Source organism: Erpetoichthys calabaricus, chromosome 1 (assembly GCF_900747795.2).
Source record: "Erpetoichthys calabaricus chromosome 1, fErpCal1.3, whole genome shotgun sequence".
NCBI classification, from domain to species: domain Eukaryota; kingdom Metazoa; phylum Chordata; class Cladistia; order Polypteriformes; family Polypteridae; genus Erpetoichthys; species Erpetoichthys calabaricus.
Window position 1 is genome coordinate 119,390,087 of NC_041394.2, and position 18,107 is coordinate 119,408,193.

The window sequence follows — 18,107 nt, forward strand, 5'->3', positions numbered from 1 at the left end:
TGGGGTTGTATTAAACATGTGGGGGCATGGTGGAGCAGCAGTGGCGATGACATACTTTAATGCATTACATCATAAAAATTATATCAAGTATACAACCTAATATTCTAAGGCCGAGTTTATACTTCAACTAATGCGATGTGTGCTCCTGTAGATGCTACTGCTACGCAAGCGGTGTACCATTTATACTTGCATGCGTGCTTTATGTAAATCTGGAAGATTCCACCAGGTGGCAGTGTGAAATATCATCAAAGTGAGAGAACAACGTTCGGCTCCGCTGTGTTCTGAATTGCCTGAAACATCCATTAAATTCCCAGGATACTTTTCCACAATATCTCCGAAAAGGATGGATGTTTAATGATTACATCCATCAATCCATGGATGCCGCCATTCCAGCAAGCATCAGGTGTGAGGCAGAAACAATCCCTGGACGGAGCATCAGCTCATCGCAAGGTGAATACAAGCGCACACATACACTAGCATCATTTTAGCAACAGCAAATCCCCAAACCTGCACATGCTTACAAGAAAACCAGAACACACTTTGAAAACCTACCAGAAAAACAGGCAAACTCCTGGCAGGGAACACCGGGAACGTGACTCTCTGTGATGCAGCAGCACTACCGCTCCATCACTGTGCCACCCCCATATGTGTAATTATTAAAAATATTCATTATTTAAATGAAGTTAACGATTTATCTGTAAAATATAACACACGTGCTTTAATACATTTCATCATAATAGTGATATCAAGTATAAATGTAAGGAGTCTAAATGTGCAGAGAGCTGGAATATCAAAAGTGTATTGTATTCTGTGTGCCAATTGCTGCCTGCTATTGGTATAAGCACAGGAAGAGGCCTCAGAAGCACGTAGCAATTAACAAATGGGTTGGTTTTAAGATGATGTTTATGACGGTCTACTTTAATGACAAAATAAACTATGAGATTAAAATGAAAATTTTGAGATTAAAGCCGAAATTTCCACTAAAATCACAAAACTGACCTTTTCAACAAGTCCCCAATTTTTGCACAAAATAAAAAAAAAAGGCACAGGCTATGGTAAGTGAGACCTTTAAAATGTATTGTGTCATCATATTGGGGAATATGCAATGTTTGAAAAGAAAACCACCACAAAATCATTTGTATGTCAGAATTTTGCTTCACCACATCGACCACGTATGGTACAATGAGAATCAATATGCAACTCCTCCATAAACGTATTTTCCTATAAAATGATAAAAAATAATAATACAATAAAAAAAATATACAGTATGAAAGCATAAGTACAATATACATGTACACATAGTGCAGATAGTGCAAATGGTTCATAAAGTAGCTCAAGTTGTGCAATATTACAATTGTAGTGCAAGTTTACAATGAGGTAATTGTACTTATAAGTACAAACAGTTCTACCAGGAGTACTCGATGGACTGATTGAGTGCATTTATAGCTCTTGGGACAAAACTGTGTCTGAGCCTCAAGGTCCATGCAGGAAAGGCTCTGAAGCATTTGCCAGATGTGAGAAGTTCAAATAAACTCTTGCATGAGTGAGTGAAATCCAAACAGATGCTGTTGGCTTTCCAGAGGCAGAATGTGCTTCATATGTCCTCCAGGACTGGAAGCTGTATCCTGATAATCCGCTGCGATCTCGACACAACCCATTGTAGAGATTTCTGATCACCTGCTGTGCAGCTGTGATATCTCACAGAGATACAATGGTTTAAAGTACTCTTAGTGGTGCACTGAGAGTAACAACACTAAAGCAGCTGCGGTATTTGGTATAGTTTGGCAATTCTGTGCACCATTATATTATTACAGAATGATTACAATCTTTGTAAATGAAATGCAATTAGTTTTGGTGTATTTGATAAAGTCTGCGTCATAGATGTGAATCTAAAAAAGTAAGAGAGACCACACATAAACAGTAGCACTGCTTTGATGCTGGGTGCCACCTGTTTGCATAACTGAGCAGAAAAGTATATATTCATGGTGTGAGGCTGCCGTGTGCGTGGCTTTATGCCAAATTTACTTTTTATACATTTCAAAGTGAATGTAGGAAACAGGCGTATGCAACATTTTTGTGCATATGCACCATTTGTACGAGGCCCTAGGTCTGCTTTTTTCACTTAAGAAATATAGCAAAAGTTAGACCTCTTATTAATTTACAAGACACTGAAAAATTAATTCACACCTTTGTTTTTGGTCTACTAGATTACAGTAATGCTTTCAAAGCAGGACTACCTAAGAAAGACATCAATCGATTGCAATTTGTGCAGAATGCTACAGACAGAATCTTAACTACAAAAAAATCTGAGCACACTTCACCAGTTTTAGCGTAATTACACTGGTGACCTTTGTCATTCAGAATTGACTTTAAAATACTACTAATGGTTTACAAAGCTTTAAATTATCTTGCTCTGTCTTGTATTTTACAATGCCTGTCCCCCTACACTCCAAGTCGTAACCTTACATTTTCGAATGGAGGTCTGCTTATAATTCCATGAGCCAAATTTAAAAGAAGTGGTGAGATGGCCTTTTGCTGCTATGCACCCAAAATCTGGAATACTTTACCAATAGAAATTCGCCAGGCTACTACTGTGGATCATTTTAAAAAACTGCTAAAAACCCTTTATTTTAATATGGCTTTTTCGTAGTTACATTTTAGTTATATTTCCTGATAGACTATATGGGCATAGAATAATCATATTCTTCAGAGATTAGCAATCTGCACTAATATCTACTTTTCTCTGCTGTTTTTTCCGGTTCTTCTGTGGTGGTGATCTGCGCTCCCACCACCTGAGCAAGGCACCATGTAGTGCCCTGTGTTAATGGATTGAAGGCGAGTGTCTCAACTGTCCACAAGATCAACATCAGCAATTACTATCATGTGAAGCCTGAAAACAAAGATGACTGATTTATGACCATTTACTGTATGTTAGGTAGAATGTCCAGTGGGGCTGGGTGGTCTTTTGGCCTTGAAACCCCTGCAGATTTTATTTTTTTCTCCAACATAAGTGGATTTTTTTTGTTTGTTTGTTTTCTCTGTCCTCCTGGCCCTCTGACCTTACCTTTTGTCTTTGTTCCTTATTGTTTAATATTATTGCCTAATTTTACTTGTTTTTCATTTCATACAACTTTATTTTTGCTGTCTTGTAAAGCATTTTGAGCTACATTGCCTGTATGAAAATGTGCCATATAAGTAAATGTTATTGTTGTATTCCTTTGTGACACATTCGTGTAAATATGTAAATGTTTAATAAATATAATAAATCTTACAAATAATGTAATATATCTTATAATAAATCTTATAATACGGAATTTTCACTTCATGTATCCCATAAACCATACAGCAAAACCATAAAATAATTTGACCCAAGAGATTTGCAACCTATTTTTGAAACTAAAAGTTAAGGAGCTAACAGTGAGTTTAGCCTGAGAAAGTCACAGATTCATGGGGTCTATGAAGTAACAATAATAGACATGACAGTGGTGTCAAGAATTATATTTATTTTTAATTTTTCCTGGAAAGGATACATTTTTCCTAAAATAGGATTTACTCCAAAAGTAATAAGATTATTTATTGTCAGGAATCCTTTTGGTTAAGAAATGTAATTGTATATGGTGCCTTGTGAAATGTATTCATTACTTTTATGTTGGTATTTAAAAATACCGTAAAGCTAATTTGTTCTTATTTGGATGTTATTATTTGGTTACCTGGTTGCTAAGTGGTTTCCATAGTTACAGAGGCCACACTCCTGCATCAGCTCTGCGATAGTATAAATGGCATCTGAGTCAAACATTTCATGTCCATCTTTGTGGATACCTTTCGAAACTTTTGCACAAGAAACTTTCTCATATTTATTTTCTGGTTTTGACATGGCTTTGTTTGTTTGTTTTTTTTTCAAATTACAAGTTTTGTTTTTTCCTTCGGCTTACTCACCAGGGGCCTCATGTATAAACGGTGCGTAGCACAGAAATGTTACGTAAAAACGTTTCCACGTTCAAATCGCGATGTATAAAACCTAAAACTATAAAACACGCACATTTCCACTGTACCTCATACCCTGGCGTATGCAAGTTCTCTGCTTGGTTTTGCAGACTGGCGGCACCCAGTGTCAAAGCAGTGCTACTGTTCCTGTGTGGTTTCCCTTTCTTTTTCAGATCCATATCCCTGACGCAGCTTTATAAATACACTGAAATTAACCGCCTATTGTTTATTAGTTTAAGGCATCTGATTGTAATTAACCTGTAACAATATAATGATCCACAGAATGTTCAAACTATTCTAAATACAATAGCTGCTTTAGTGTTGTTACTCTCACTGCACCTTCTTCTTCTTCTTTCAGCTGCTCCCGTTAGGGGATGCCACATCGGATCATCTTTATTACTCTCACTGCACTATTAGGAGTATTTATATCACTGTATCTGAGTGTGAATCACAGATCTACAGCAGCTGATCGTAAAGAGAATTATCAGTATACAGCATCAAGCACATGCTGCCTCAGCCATTCGCTATTTGAACTGGTCTCATCCAACCAATGCTTCAGAGCCTTTCCTTTTCGGACCTCGCGGTTCACAAACAGTTTCATCCCAAGAACTATACACATACTCAATCAGTCCATCAAGTGCTCCTTGTAGAAATGTCTGCACTTGCAAGTTTACAGTGAGGTAATTGTACTAATGATACAGTTATAATATTGCACAACCTGAGCCACTTTATAAAGCGCGTATTTACATATGATGACAATATTATTTTTAAGATGAAATGCAGCAAAATATATTTATTATATTATACAGATAAAATTTTAACTTTTACTACACGGTGCCACAGCACTAGTGAGCTTGAGCTTCGTTCGCGGTTTGTTCCTGCCTCGCGCTGTATTCTTGCTGTGGCTGGCGCGACACTGGAAGAATAGATGGATAGAATAATTAAACATTACGAATATATTTCAATGTTCCTTAAAAGTTTTGAAGAATCGGCGTTCTAAGCTTACAGATGGCTTAACATCTATTACAGAGCTGAATGTGTGGCGATTGGGTATTTGGAGGAAGAAAAGTAAGGACAGGAATTGGGGGTTAGTATGTTTGAAAAAGACAGTACTTCTCTTCTAATAAAGCATTTCATCGAAGGTCGCACACAGCGCAGCAAGCATCTTGCATGAGACATGAACAATCACTGCGCCACCATGTTTCCATGTTTAATAACTTGCTTTAACTCCTATCATCATGAAAATGATATCACGTATACTTCTCAGTATTTTAATTATTCAGAAAGCTGTAATATCATGAATGTAATGGATTCTGTGTCCTGTCGGAGAAAGACAAGCCTGGAAGCACGTAGTGATTCACACACATAGAGCACATAGAAGATCAAATTCAAAACAAAGCATTTAACGTGCTACTTTAGTTACGATGGGATTTGAGAAACTAGTAAATTAAACAGTTTTAAGATGAAGTTTATGATGTTCTACTTTAATGACAAAATAAACTACGTGATTAAAGTTGAAATTTCGAGATTAAAGTTGACATTTCGTGCTTTTTTCACACTGTGTGCCTTTTTTTTTCTCTGTACCCTAATAAGCTCTCATATGACACTCAGACGGTGGGCTATGAGTCGACTTTGATATGTGACAACTTCTTTTTTTATTTCGGCACTGTGCAACTTTGTGAACATGAGCTTTCGAGTTTCTCCGACACACTATGTCACTCGATCAACTTCCTTTTGTTGTAGTACGTTTTTCTTTGCCTCCACTTGGTATTCGCTGAAATTCTTCTATTTTTCCTCGGCTTTTTGCCATTGCCTTTTCACAGAACACTGAGCTTAAGGGCTATTGATATTGATTTGCATATTCAAAGAGGCATAATTCTGGGAGAAGTTGGGGTGGGGTAGAAGGTGCGTGCACGTGCATTAATTTCCACGCTGACCAGGATTTATATAGAGGAAGAACGTGGAAGTTGGTGAACGCACAGATTTATGCATCTGGATTTTTTTGTGCGTAAGTACATTTCCACTTTTGTGCTTACGTCATGTTATAGTGCGAATTCTACGCACGGCGTTATGCATGAGGCCCCAGATCTGTTGTATTTCTGGTTGTGATCCTTGCCTTCCTATTCATTTCTCTTCCCTGTTATCCTCTTTTAACCCATCTGCGTGTTGTTCTTTCCAATGACAGGAGAGATGGGATATCTGTCTGGTTTGTTCCACCTCATCGCTGATCAACCAAGTGAAGATTTGTGGAATGGCCAAGCCTGCTTGAGGCAGTAGTCTCAGATGATCCTTATCGTGCCTCATAGAGTAGTATTCTCACTCATAATAGGCAATTTGTAAAGAAGTACATTAGCAATGACAAGAGCATTAAGGTGGTGGTGAGTCTCCTGTGTAAGGATGCTAGAAAATATAAATAAACCTCTCTACTAGTTTTATCTTCCCTCAGACATGCACTTGCGAAAAAGCCAAAAAGCCTCACAGTTAGCATGGCGGCAATTTGAGGGGGGTTCAAATCCTGTCTAGACAATGCTGTGTGGAGTTTTATTGTTCACCTCATTCTCTTGTATGTTTTTCTCTAGGTATATCGCTACCAGATCCCAAAGACATGTGGATTAGCTAGACTGACCCTTTTAAACTACCCAGGGGCAAGAGAGAGCCCTGCACCCTATTAAGAACAAATTCTAGCCTTGATGTTCTAACATCCTGTGACCCTTAAACTGAATTTAATGGTTTCAGGAAATGGATAGGTGGGCAATAACCAACAATTCTCTACAAGGATACTTATTCTAAAGTGTCTGACATTTTAAGAGCCTTCCAATCGACTCACTCTTTCAGGAGATTGTCACACATTTACAACTGTGTAAAGGGTTACTGTTCTCAAACACCCCCTCATATTTCCAGTTGTTCTACACATGCTGGGAAACCGACACTGACGAAAACCTTTCCCTCTGCTTGTCCTGAGGGTCTGAAATAAAAGTCTAAAGGACAAATTCACTCTCAATTCTTCATATTAAATGTGACACGGAACAGCCACTACAGATAGTTTGAGTTTAAAGACCTGCTGTTTTCTTTTAATTAACTTGCATTAAAATTTTATTTGCATTCCTTAAAACCAGCATGAGACTTTCTACAGGGTTATGTATCCTTCCTCCTCCATATTTGTTTCCCGGAGGTCAAACAGTCACTCCAAGCAGCCTTATAAATACTTAAGAGCAAGACAGTGTTTCATGTGGATAATATAAAAATCCAGGCCACATTAACTTAGATGGATGTGCAGCTGAAATGGACATGTCTGCTATGCACAATGGAATGAGTGCTAGGAAAACCTTTGCTGGCCAAATATCATGCATTTTGTGGCCATCAGTCCAAAGGATAAGGAGTGATTATCACAGTTTTCCCTGGCTATAATATCAGTTATTTAATTTCATTTTATTTTCAATGTAGGCTGATCCTAAAAGAAGAAGCACTTGGAGCAGAACAATTAAACTCAGCAGAGAAAGAAAAGTTATCAGCATGCAGTACAGTGGATAACAATAACTTCCCATCACATTTGCTTTTTTACTCCTTCCACCCAATTTTATCCTGTTTTCGTTTCTTGGAAACATCGACTACACATTTTTCAATAAATTTTAGTCAGTGACAGACTTCCAAGTTACAGCCGTTAACCTCCCAGTTCATACCCACTCTTTTACTCTCTTCATATCCTTGGCATCATTTCCAAGTTTTTTTAAGCCTGTTTCTCATTTTCCACAGTGCAACAATCATTCATATCCATAATAAAATACAGATAATCTTTAAGAAGTGTTTCATGTTTAGTATGACAAGCAGGCCAGAAAACTATTCAAAGTGACTACTTCTACATATAAAGTTAGACATGCAGGACAACTGTCCCCCTTTGCAACAATTCCCCTGAAATATGTCCATCAGCAGGTGGAACAGGACAACAATTAGAAGATTAAATACATATCCTATTGCTTCCCAGAGGCCAAGAGAGCCAAGTTCAAGCTAGAAATCAAGTGAATGCTTGAACTGGTATTTGCAGAAGAACGTAATAGTCCCTGGTTGATCCCGATTGTATTGGTCCCTAAGTCAGACAGAAGCTGGAACTTTTGTAACTATTTTTGAAAATTAAAATGTTCAGAAGCCAACCCCATGCCTCATATTGATGATCTGTACTGGCAGCGAAATGCTTGATACCTGGCCATGATCAATATAATAAAGGAGTACTGGCAAATCCTGCTAAAACCATGTTTAGTACTCATAGTGGACACCACTAGTTTTTAGTGATGGCCAAGAAAAATTTTTAATCTCATGTTTTCATGTAGAATGGAGAGAAAAATGTTTATGATATAATATAAGACAATAGTATCCAATCATGTACAATGGCAAACAATTTGAAAAACCTTCATGAAAAAAAGAAAAAAATCTCACACTACTCATGTTGCATAATCCATGTGTCAGTTATTCAGTTGTATGCACAAAATTTGCAAATCGCATGCTTTTTGGCTTGTTATATAGATACTGTATGTATAGAATAAACTGAGCACATCATAAACAGGAAACTAAAGCCTAATGGGGTTGACTTTTCCAACTAAAAACCATTTTCCCCCTTCATTTCTTGGTCGAGAATCCTGTCTAAGGTCATAAACTTCTTAATATTCATTGTGCTTGTAAACATGGAATAAACTGTAGCACAAACTACATGGAGTAAGTAGTACATAGAAAAAACATTTTTTTGAGGAGAGTGTTGATTTAGGCTGCCCTGTGGTCCCTAAAAAGAATAATGACAACAACTTACTAAAGTGCAATTTCTATAGCAAAATGGTAAATATACTGCCTCATCATGCCACCTTAAAGCCAAGTGACACCTGCTCTTAATGCAGTACTTATTACCAGCACAGAAGTTTGTTCATACGAGTTCCCAGCTCTCACTACTCCATCATCTGTTATCACTCTGCTTCTTTGCCTAATGTTGGCAACACTGCTCTTTAATGAAGAAATTTTGTTTAATGAGTATATCCATTAAAATATTGCAAATTATTGAAAAAGATATGTTGGCTAAGAGGACATTTCTTTTATATTCAGCATACTCTACATAATAATAATAATAATAATAATACTAATAATAATACATTTTATTTATATAGCACCTTTCCCATGCTCAAGGCACTTCACAGAGTTTAAGAAAGAACGGCACGGTATACAGTATATAGCATTGCACTAAACCAGATAAATAAATAAAGAAGAGTAAGATAGTAAATTCAGAGAAAAAAAGCCTAACAGACAACATAATTGATGGTCTAGCACACACACATACAGGTTACATGAGCAACTTGACATAGAGGTAAACTGAAGGAAGGGTAATAAAGTCAGGTAGAGCTAAAAGCCTTCCTGAACAAATGAGTTTTGAGTTGTTTTTTAAAACAATTCATGGAGTCAGCTGATCTAATTAATTTCAGTAGGTCATTCCAGAGTCTGGGCGCTATACAGCTGAAGGCCCTGTCACCCACGGAGTGTAGATTAATGTGGGGTCCAATAAGATTGCAAGAATCAGAGGACCTTAGTGGGCGGACAGGCACATAGTGATGGAGAAGGTCACTGATGTAGTTTGGCGCAAGGTCGTTTAAGGCTTTGTAGGTTATTAGTAGAATTTTATATTCAGTTCTGTAAGACACAGGGAGCCATTGAAGAAGAAGCAGGATGGGTATTATGTGCTCGCTGCTGCTGGTCCGTGTAAGGACTCTTGCAGCTTAATTTTAAGCTGGAGCTGTGATATAAGATTAGAAGGGTCACCTGCCAGTAGGGAATCACAATAATCGATGTGGGATGTGATAAAAGCATGGACAAGTTTCTCAGCATTAGAAAAGGAGAGAAAGGAGCAAACACAGGATATGTTACGGAGGTGAAAGTAAGAAAGTTTCTTAATGTGATTTATGTGGGTGGAATAAGAAAGGAAGGAATCAAAAATGACACCAAGATTCTTTGCAGTATAGGCAGGTCTGATGAGATCACCGCCAAGATTGTCTGGGAAGGAGATAAAGCAAATGTAATACTGGGAGGCCACATGCCTTGTATCCTTTACCTTCATTTTTCTTGTAGCTTTTCCAACATTAAATATTTTAGTTGGAAAAAGTATACAAATCTATGCTTTCAGTAACTGGTGAGACTCCCTTGAAGAACAATGACTTTAACCAAATATTTACAGTAGCCATTGATCAGTCCTACATCTGGACTTGGAAGAATTTTGACCAAATCCTTCTTACAGAACCGATTCAACTCAGTGATGTTAGTGGGCTTTCTTACATGGACTCCCCCGCTTCAAGTCTTGCCAGAACATTTCTTTTGGATTAAGGTATGGATTTTTACTTGGCCGTGAAAAAAACGTGAAAATTCTTCTGCTTCAACCATACTTTACTAGACTGACTTTTGTGTTCAGGGCCATTGTCTTGCTGCAAGACCCACCTTCTGTTGATATTTAGTTCGCGAACGGATACTCTGATATTCTCCTATAGAATTTGTTGGTCATTGTTTTTCTAACAGACAAGCACAGCAAACTGTCCTGGTCCCGTGCCAGTAAAACAGGCCCAAACCATAATCCTACACATTTTGAAAAATAGTGTTTGGTTTTTCGCTAATGTAGCATTGTATGCCAAAGCATTCTATTTTCATCCATTTAACATTCTTCCAGTAGTCTTTTACCTCATACAGGTGGTCTTTAGCAAACTTTACAGGTGTATTAATATTCACAATAAAATAATACACAAGCATTTTTCGTTCATTATTGATCAAAATGATTGATCAATACATATCTTTGTCAGTAAAAGTTTGTGATATTCTGGATTATCAGTTCAGTGAAGGGAATGATCAGAGACAGGAGTGCTAATCAATGGTGTGACTATCAGATGTGAATTTGGGTGACCATGTCCAATTTAAAAACATAAACCGGAGTACTCACTACCAAAGATGCAATGCCTTTCAAAGGAAATTGCTGTGGAACTCAAAAAAAAAAAAAGAAGCGAATAAGTAAGCAAGTAGAGGACTATATGAACTAGGGAATGGTGGACAGGGAGTTTAGGACGGGCAAGGTTTACAATTTCATATGAATATGCATAGTACATCTATATATATAATTCACTAAGCCAGAAGACAAGTAGCCAACCATGGAAAGCACGCCGGAAGGGGCGTGGATTCACTAAACCGCTGACAAGTAAGACGCCAATGGCGCACGCAGGAAGGAGCCACGCCCACCAACTCTTAGACCATTGGATACGACAAAAAAATCACAGTCACGCCCACCAACTCGGACGCGATGCCTCAAAAAACATGCCGTCATTTCTGTTTGTGCCACAGTCCACTTGCAGCTCTGAGCCACGTTGACTTTTCATTAGTCAACCTCAGTGGAATCTTGGTTCACACAGAGGCAGCGCCAGAGAGAGACAGAGGCACACACAGGCAGGGCGAGAGAGAGACCCGCGCGCACACACAGGTAGCGACAGAGGCACACACAGAGGCAGCGCCAGAGAGACAGAGGCACACACACACACAGAGGCAACGCCAGAGAGAGACAGAGGCATACACAGGCAGCGCGAGAGAGAGCCGCACACACACACAGAGGCAACGCCAGAGAGAGAGACAAGCGCACACAGGCAGCGCGCGAGAGAGAGCCACGCACACACACAGAGGCAGCGCCACAGAGAGACAGAGGCACACACAGGCAGCGCAAGAGAGAGCCGCGCAATCCTTTAAAACTGAAGTTAAAACACAATGAAGGAAGCAGTCTTTAAAAACCAATAAGCCCTGTGCCTCTTTTTCATTAGTGTCTCACCTGCTTCAGGCCCTGCAACAGTCGAGACGCTCTCTCTGCAGCTGACCTTCTCTGTGCCTGACTCCACTACTGTCAGTCGCCTGATTAAAAATGGCCTTTTGAAGGTGAGCTATGGACCCGCTATACCACAGGAACACATTGCCTTCGAACCTGCTCTCGCTCACTCTAATGTACCGGCTTTCTCTCTCTCTCCTCACTCGCTCACACACTGCACAGGGGAGAAATGCCCGAAGCACGAGTCTACCCGGAAACCGTTTCAGCCACACGTCCACGCCCCTCGCTACACTGTGAGTGCGATGATTATTTATTTAAAAATGGGCTTTTGAAGGGGAGCTGTGGACCCGCTATACCACAGGATCACTTGTGACATTGCCTTCACATTGTTTTCCTTTTATTTATAATCCTGTTGAGCAGATCAGACACCCAGGCAAACAACAATGAATAATCAATAGCTGCAACTACTTTGCCCGCCCCCACTCCTCACCTGAGTCGGTTTCGTCTGTGTTCAGCAGTATTTGCCAAACTCGGTCCTGGTGAACCCCTGTGGCTGCAGGGTTTTGTTCCAACCAGATTCCTAATCATTAATGCCGGTGAAACTCATCCGGGATAAGTCGGTTTTTCAAATGCAGCCGTGTAGCAGATTAGTCTAGCAAGATGTAATAATCCGAGATGAATGCGCGCCCTTGCGCTGAGTGAAAAGCCAATATATATTGAGTCTACAAAACATGATCAGCAAGTCTTTGATAGGCTGCAACAAAATGATGAAAGAACGGGCGCATTTTTATCACACAAGCTGAGTGGGTGGGTGTTAGTTAGTTAATTAGCAACTCGAAGGATTTCAAGATATAATATACACAAGAGGTAACACTGCAAAAGCGGCCCAAACCAGAAAAGACAGCTGGCAAAAAGTGGCTGACAAATTAAACGCGTGTGCATTGTACTTACTGAAAGCAGCGTTACGGATTTTGCAAATGTTCATTTTTTTCCCTCTGCTTAAAAAACATTGAAAAAGCGGCGCGGATTGGTTTGCAGTGTGTAAAACAGTTTGTTTGTCGCGGATAATTTGCTGTCCACACAGGGAGGAACCGTGAAGCGAACCCACAATCTTCCACTGTCTCCTTACTGCAAAGCATCCGTACTACTACAGCGCCAGAAGGCAGTTAAAGAATGCACCGGGCCACATGTTCATTTTTTCCCCTGTGCTTAAAAGACATTAAAAAACTGTTTCTCAACTGTGACTCCGCCAGAATCGCAAACAACAATGAAAACTCTACGTGACTCACAGGTAGTGATGGGCCGCTCGATACTCAGGTTTCGACACTGTGTCGAGCTTTCGAAGCGCTGCAGATTTTAATACTTGATCGAATAATGACATCTGTGATTTAAGGATTTCACATTTTCTCAAATGTGCTTACCTATATCATGGCAAAGTACAGGGATAAACCTTTATTTTCTGTCTACTCCGTTTTAATTAAGACAGACCAAAGAAAACATTTAAGGCTATTAAATGTGATCTCAAGAAAAGATCAGGGTTAATTATAATACTAATAACAGGAGCGATTATAATGATACAGTGCAAAAGTAAATACTAATTGAAAGAGCCGGGAATGCATGAGGTGAGGCGTCTTATTTTGTTTAACTCTTGCTATCGTATAGTGCATTCTGCCTGTCGTTAGTTAGTTATATTTATATTTTTTAGACATCACACACTACAATCTGCTGACGAACCCTTCTCTTCATTGTCAGTCTGTAGCTACGAAAAAATAAAAGCAATACGACTTTTAACAGACGTCATTGAAGTGTATCATAAGTTTCTGTAACGTTAATGAAAATGGCCAAGAGGTGTCACGAGAGAGGTGAGTGTCAAATGCTTCGAAGCTTCGATACGATTTCCGACACAATTGCTTCAAACGTGTTGATGCTTCGTGAGGCTTCACTCTGCCCATCACTACTCACAGGTTACTGAACGAGAAATCAGCAGACTAGCATGACGGATGGGGCGTAATGGGCGTCCTTCCCCTCTCCTCCAGATTTTTCAAATGTTAATTTTTTCCCTGTGCTTAAAAATCATTAAAAAAGCGGCCTGATTATGCGGCGTATGGTACGCCGCGGGTTGGCTAGTTCAATTATAGTACAAAGGTAAAGTGCCAACATAAAATAAGTAACACATTAAAAATTATTTGCTTGATTGCTATAAATATCCAAAATAAAGCAAGTGAGTTAGAGTTGCATGTATCTGAGTATAAACATAATATTATAGCAATAACAGAAACCAGCTAGATGGTAACACATTTTTAGGGAAGAAATGACAAAAATGAAAAGGAGGGTGGTTGAAACTTATTTCAAACAAAATTCAAATGCTTGTCTTCTTCAGTTGGATGATACGCCACATCTTAGTGAGGATGTCTAGACTCGGCTGGGAAGTATTAAGAACAGAGGTTTTATTTTAGGAATGTGTTATAGACCACCCAATGCAGACAGTAATTTCCATGGGCGTCTTATTTAATATTAAAAAAGGTAAGTTTTGAGATGGATATTATAGTCGTGTGAGATTCTAACTACCTAAATATTAACTGGATAACCTTACAAAATACCAGAATACAGGAGCAGGATTTTATAGACATCAGTGACTGTTTTTTAACATAGTATTTTAAAGCACCAACTTTGGGAAAATATTGTACACATTTAGTATTTTGTAATAGAAACTAAAGAATTGAGGGTGTAGAGGTGATTAAATCACTAGGGTCAAGTGGTTATAATATAAAACAATTCCCAGATATTTTAAGGAGTGCAGATGCAAAGACAAAACTTTTAAATTTGATGGAGCAAAGATGCATCAAAGCCTAAAAGGGATCATTTGGGGACAATCTTTTAGGTGTGGAGAGAGCTGAGGAGAGTGGAACAGATTTAAAAACATTTTACATCTAATGCAGGATAAATACATACCTAAAATTTGAATTAGTAGGAACTTAAAGAAAACTCCGCAGTGGCTAAATAAAAAGGTAAAAAACGATGCTGAAAAAAACAGCTGAATAAGGCATTTAAGATTAATAACTCTAATGCTAATCGTAGAGTGTGTGAGAATTAGGGCAACCATTAAGAAGGACATTAAAGAAGGCAGTTAGAGAGCAATATAGCAGATAAGGCAAACGATGACCACAGAGATTCTTAGTGTTAGTTAGCAGTCACCATGGGTTCAGACAAGAGAGGTCATGTATTACTTACATGCTGGGCATCCATGAGGAAGCAACAAAAGAATACTGTCAAAATGGAGCATATAGTATTGTTTATTTTGACTTTTAAAAAATATTTGATAAGGTTTTACATGAGAGGTTGGGCATCAAATTAAAAGAAATGGAAGTTCAGCGTGTATTGTGTAGATGGGTGCAGAATTGGCTAAAACACAGGAAGCAGAGAGTAATACTGTGAGGAACCTTATCAGAATTGGGTGATGTTCAGAGTGGTGTCCCTCAGAGGTCAGTGCTAGGGCGGCTGCTATTTTTAATATATATATAAATGATTTGGATAGGAATATAAACAACAAGCTGAATAAGTTTGCAGATGATACCAAGATAGGTGGATGAGCAGATAAACTAGAATCCATTGAATCATTACAGAGGGATTTAGATAGCATATATGGCTTTTGCAGATTTGTGGCAGATGAAATTTAATGTGAGTAAATGTAAAGTATTAAACGCAGAAAGTAAAAATGTTATGTTTGAATACACAATGGGAGGTCTGAAAAGCGAAAGTACACCTTATGAGGATTTAGGAGTCATACACCTCTAGACAGTGTTCAGAAGCTATTAAGAAGGGTAACAGAATGTTAGGTTATACAGCACGATGTGTAGAGTACAAGTCGAAGCAGGTTATGCTTAAGAGTTATAATAATAATAATAATAATATTTCATTACATTTATATAGCGCTTTTCTCAGTACTCTGCACTGTGGAGGCCGCAGTTGGACTTCTGTTTGCTACAAAAAAATATAGCAACAATAAGAAAAGTTCAGAGAAGAGAGCCTAGGCTGATTCCAAGACTGCAGGCAATGAGATTTGAGGACAGATGAAAAGAGATGAACCTTTTCAATTTAAGCAAAAGAAGATTAAGAGAAGACATGATTGCAGTTTAAAATTATGAACGGAATTAGTACAATGATTTAAAAGTGTTACTTTAAAATTATTTCAATAAGAACATGGAAATACAGTTGGAAACTTGTTAAGGGTAAATTGCACACAAATGTTAGGAAGTTTTTGCTACTTAGGGACAACCACAGAATCATGGAATAAGTTACCATGTAGTGTGGTAGACAGTAGAACTTTGTGGACCTTCAAAGCCAGACTTGATGATATTTTGGAGGAATTATGTGGTAATTCTGCCAAGCTTTGTTGAGTTGAATGCCCTGTTTTCATCAAAAATTTTCTAATGTTTTAATAATCTATTGTTTCATGATAATTATTAGGCTGGGAAATGTTACAAAAATATTTACAAAGACTTTGGCCTTCACCAATCCACTGTTAAGCAGAGATTGTACAAATGGGGAAAATTCAACAGCACTGTTACTCTAACCAGGAGTGGTTGTACAACAAAAAACACTACAACAGTAAGGTGTTCGATATTCTGGGAGATCACAAAGAGCACAAGGGTAATGTCTAAGGATCAGCAGGCTTCTCTTGCAGAGGTTAATGTCAGCGTTCATGAGTCCACTATTAGGCATTTAATGTTATATTTGGTTACAAACTAAATGCAGCATTCATGTACTTTTTGCAACACAGAAATTTAATGTGGAATCACTCTGTTCAACAAGTGAATGTAAAACAAAAGGTAAAGCAAGTAATAAGCCTTTATACAGAAGAACAAAACATGATAATACAGTCATGGCCGAAATTATCGGCACCCCTGGAATTTTCCCAGAAAATGCACCATTTCTCCCAGAAAATTTTTGCAATTACAAATGTTGTTGTATATACACGTTTATTTTCTTTATGTGCATTGGAACAACACAAAAAAAAGAGAAAAAAAGCCAAATCTGACATCATGTCACACAGAACTCCAAAAATGGGCCGGACAAAATTATTGGCATCCTTTCAAAATTGTGGGTAAATCGTTTTATTTCAAGCATATGATATTCGTTTGAACTCACCTGTGGCAAGAAACAGGTGCTGGCAATCTAGCAATCACACCTGAAGCCAGTTAAAATGGAGAAAAGTTGACTCATCCTTTCTGTTGTGTGTCTGAGTGTGCCACACTAAGCATGGAGAACAGAAAGAAGAGCAGAGAATTGTCTGAGGCTTGAGAACAAAAATTGTGGAAAAATATCAACAATCTCAAGGCTACAAGTCCATCTCCAGAGATCTTCATGTTCCTTTGTCCACTGTGCGCAACATAATCAAGAAGTTCACAACACATGGCACTGTAGCTAATCTCCCTGGACGTGGACGGAAGAGAAAAATTGATAAAAGACTGCAACGAAGGATAGTCCGAATGGTGGATAAACAACCCCAATCAGCTTCAAAACATATTCAAGCTGTTCTGCAGACTCAGGGTGCAACAGTGTCAGCTCGAACTATCCGTCGACATCTGAACGAAATGAAACGCTATGGCAGGAGAGCCAGGAGGACCCCACTGCTGACACAGAAACATAAAAAAGCCAGACTGGAGTTTGCCAAAATGTACTTGTGGAATCCAAAATCCTTCTGGGCGAACGTTTTGTGGATAGATGAGACCAAGGTAGAGCTTTTTGGAAAAGCACATCATTCTACTGTTTACAGAAAAAGGAATGAGGCCTACGAAGAAAAGAACACAGTACCTACAGTCAAACATGGTGGAGGTTCTAAGATGTTTTGGGGATGTTTTGCTGCCTCTGGCACTGGATGCCTTGACTGTGTGCAAGGCATCATGAAATCTGAAGACTACCAAAAGATATTGGGGCGCAATGTAGGGCCCAGTGTCAGAAAGCTGGGTCTGCGTCAAAGGTCATGGGTGTTCCAGCAGGACAATGACCCCAAACGTACCTCTAAAAGCACTCAGAAACGGTTGAAGACAAAGCGCTGGAGAGTTCTGAAGTGGCCAGCAATGAGTCCAGATCTAAATCCGATTGAACACTTATGGAGAGATCTCAAAATTGCTGTTGGGAGAAGGCGCCCTTCAAATTTGAGAAACCTTGACAGTTTGCAAAAGACGAGTGGTCGGAAATTCCAGTTGAGAGGTGTAACAAGCTTGTTGATGGTTATAGGAAGCGCTTGATTTCAGTTATTTTTTTCCAAAGGGCGTGCAACCAAATATTAAGTAGAGGGTGC

The 18,107-nt window shown here is 38.7% G+C and overlaps 1 protein-coding gene across 1 annotated transcript in view; it reads right to left on the reverse strand.

Moving 5' to 3' along the window:
* si:dkey-220o5.5 (actin filament-associated protein 1-like 2) overlaps positions 1-18,107 on the reverse strand; it is a 137,977-nt gene that overhangs the window by 87,925 nt on the left and 31,945 nt on the right. The window lies entirely within an intron of this gene.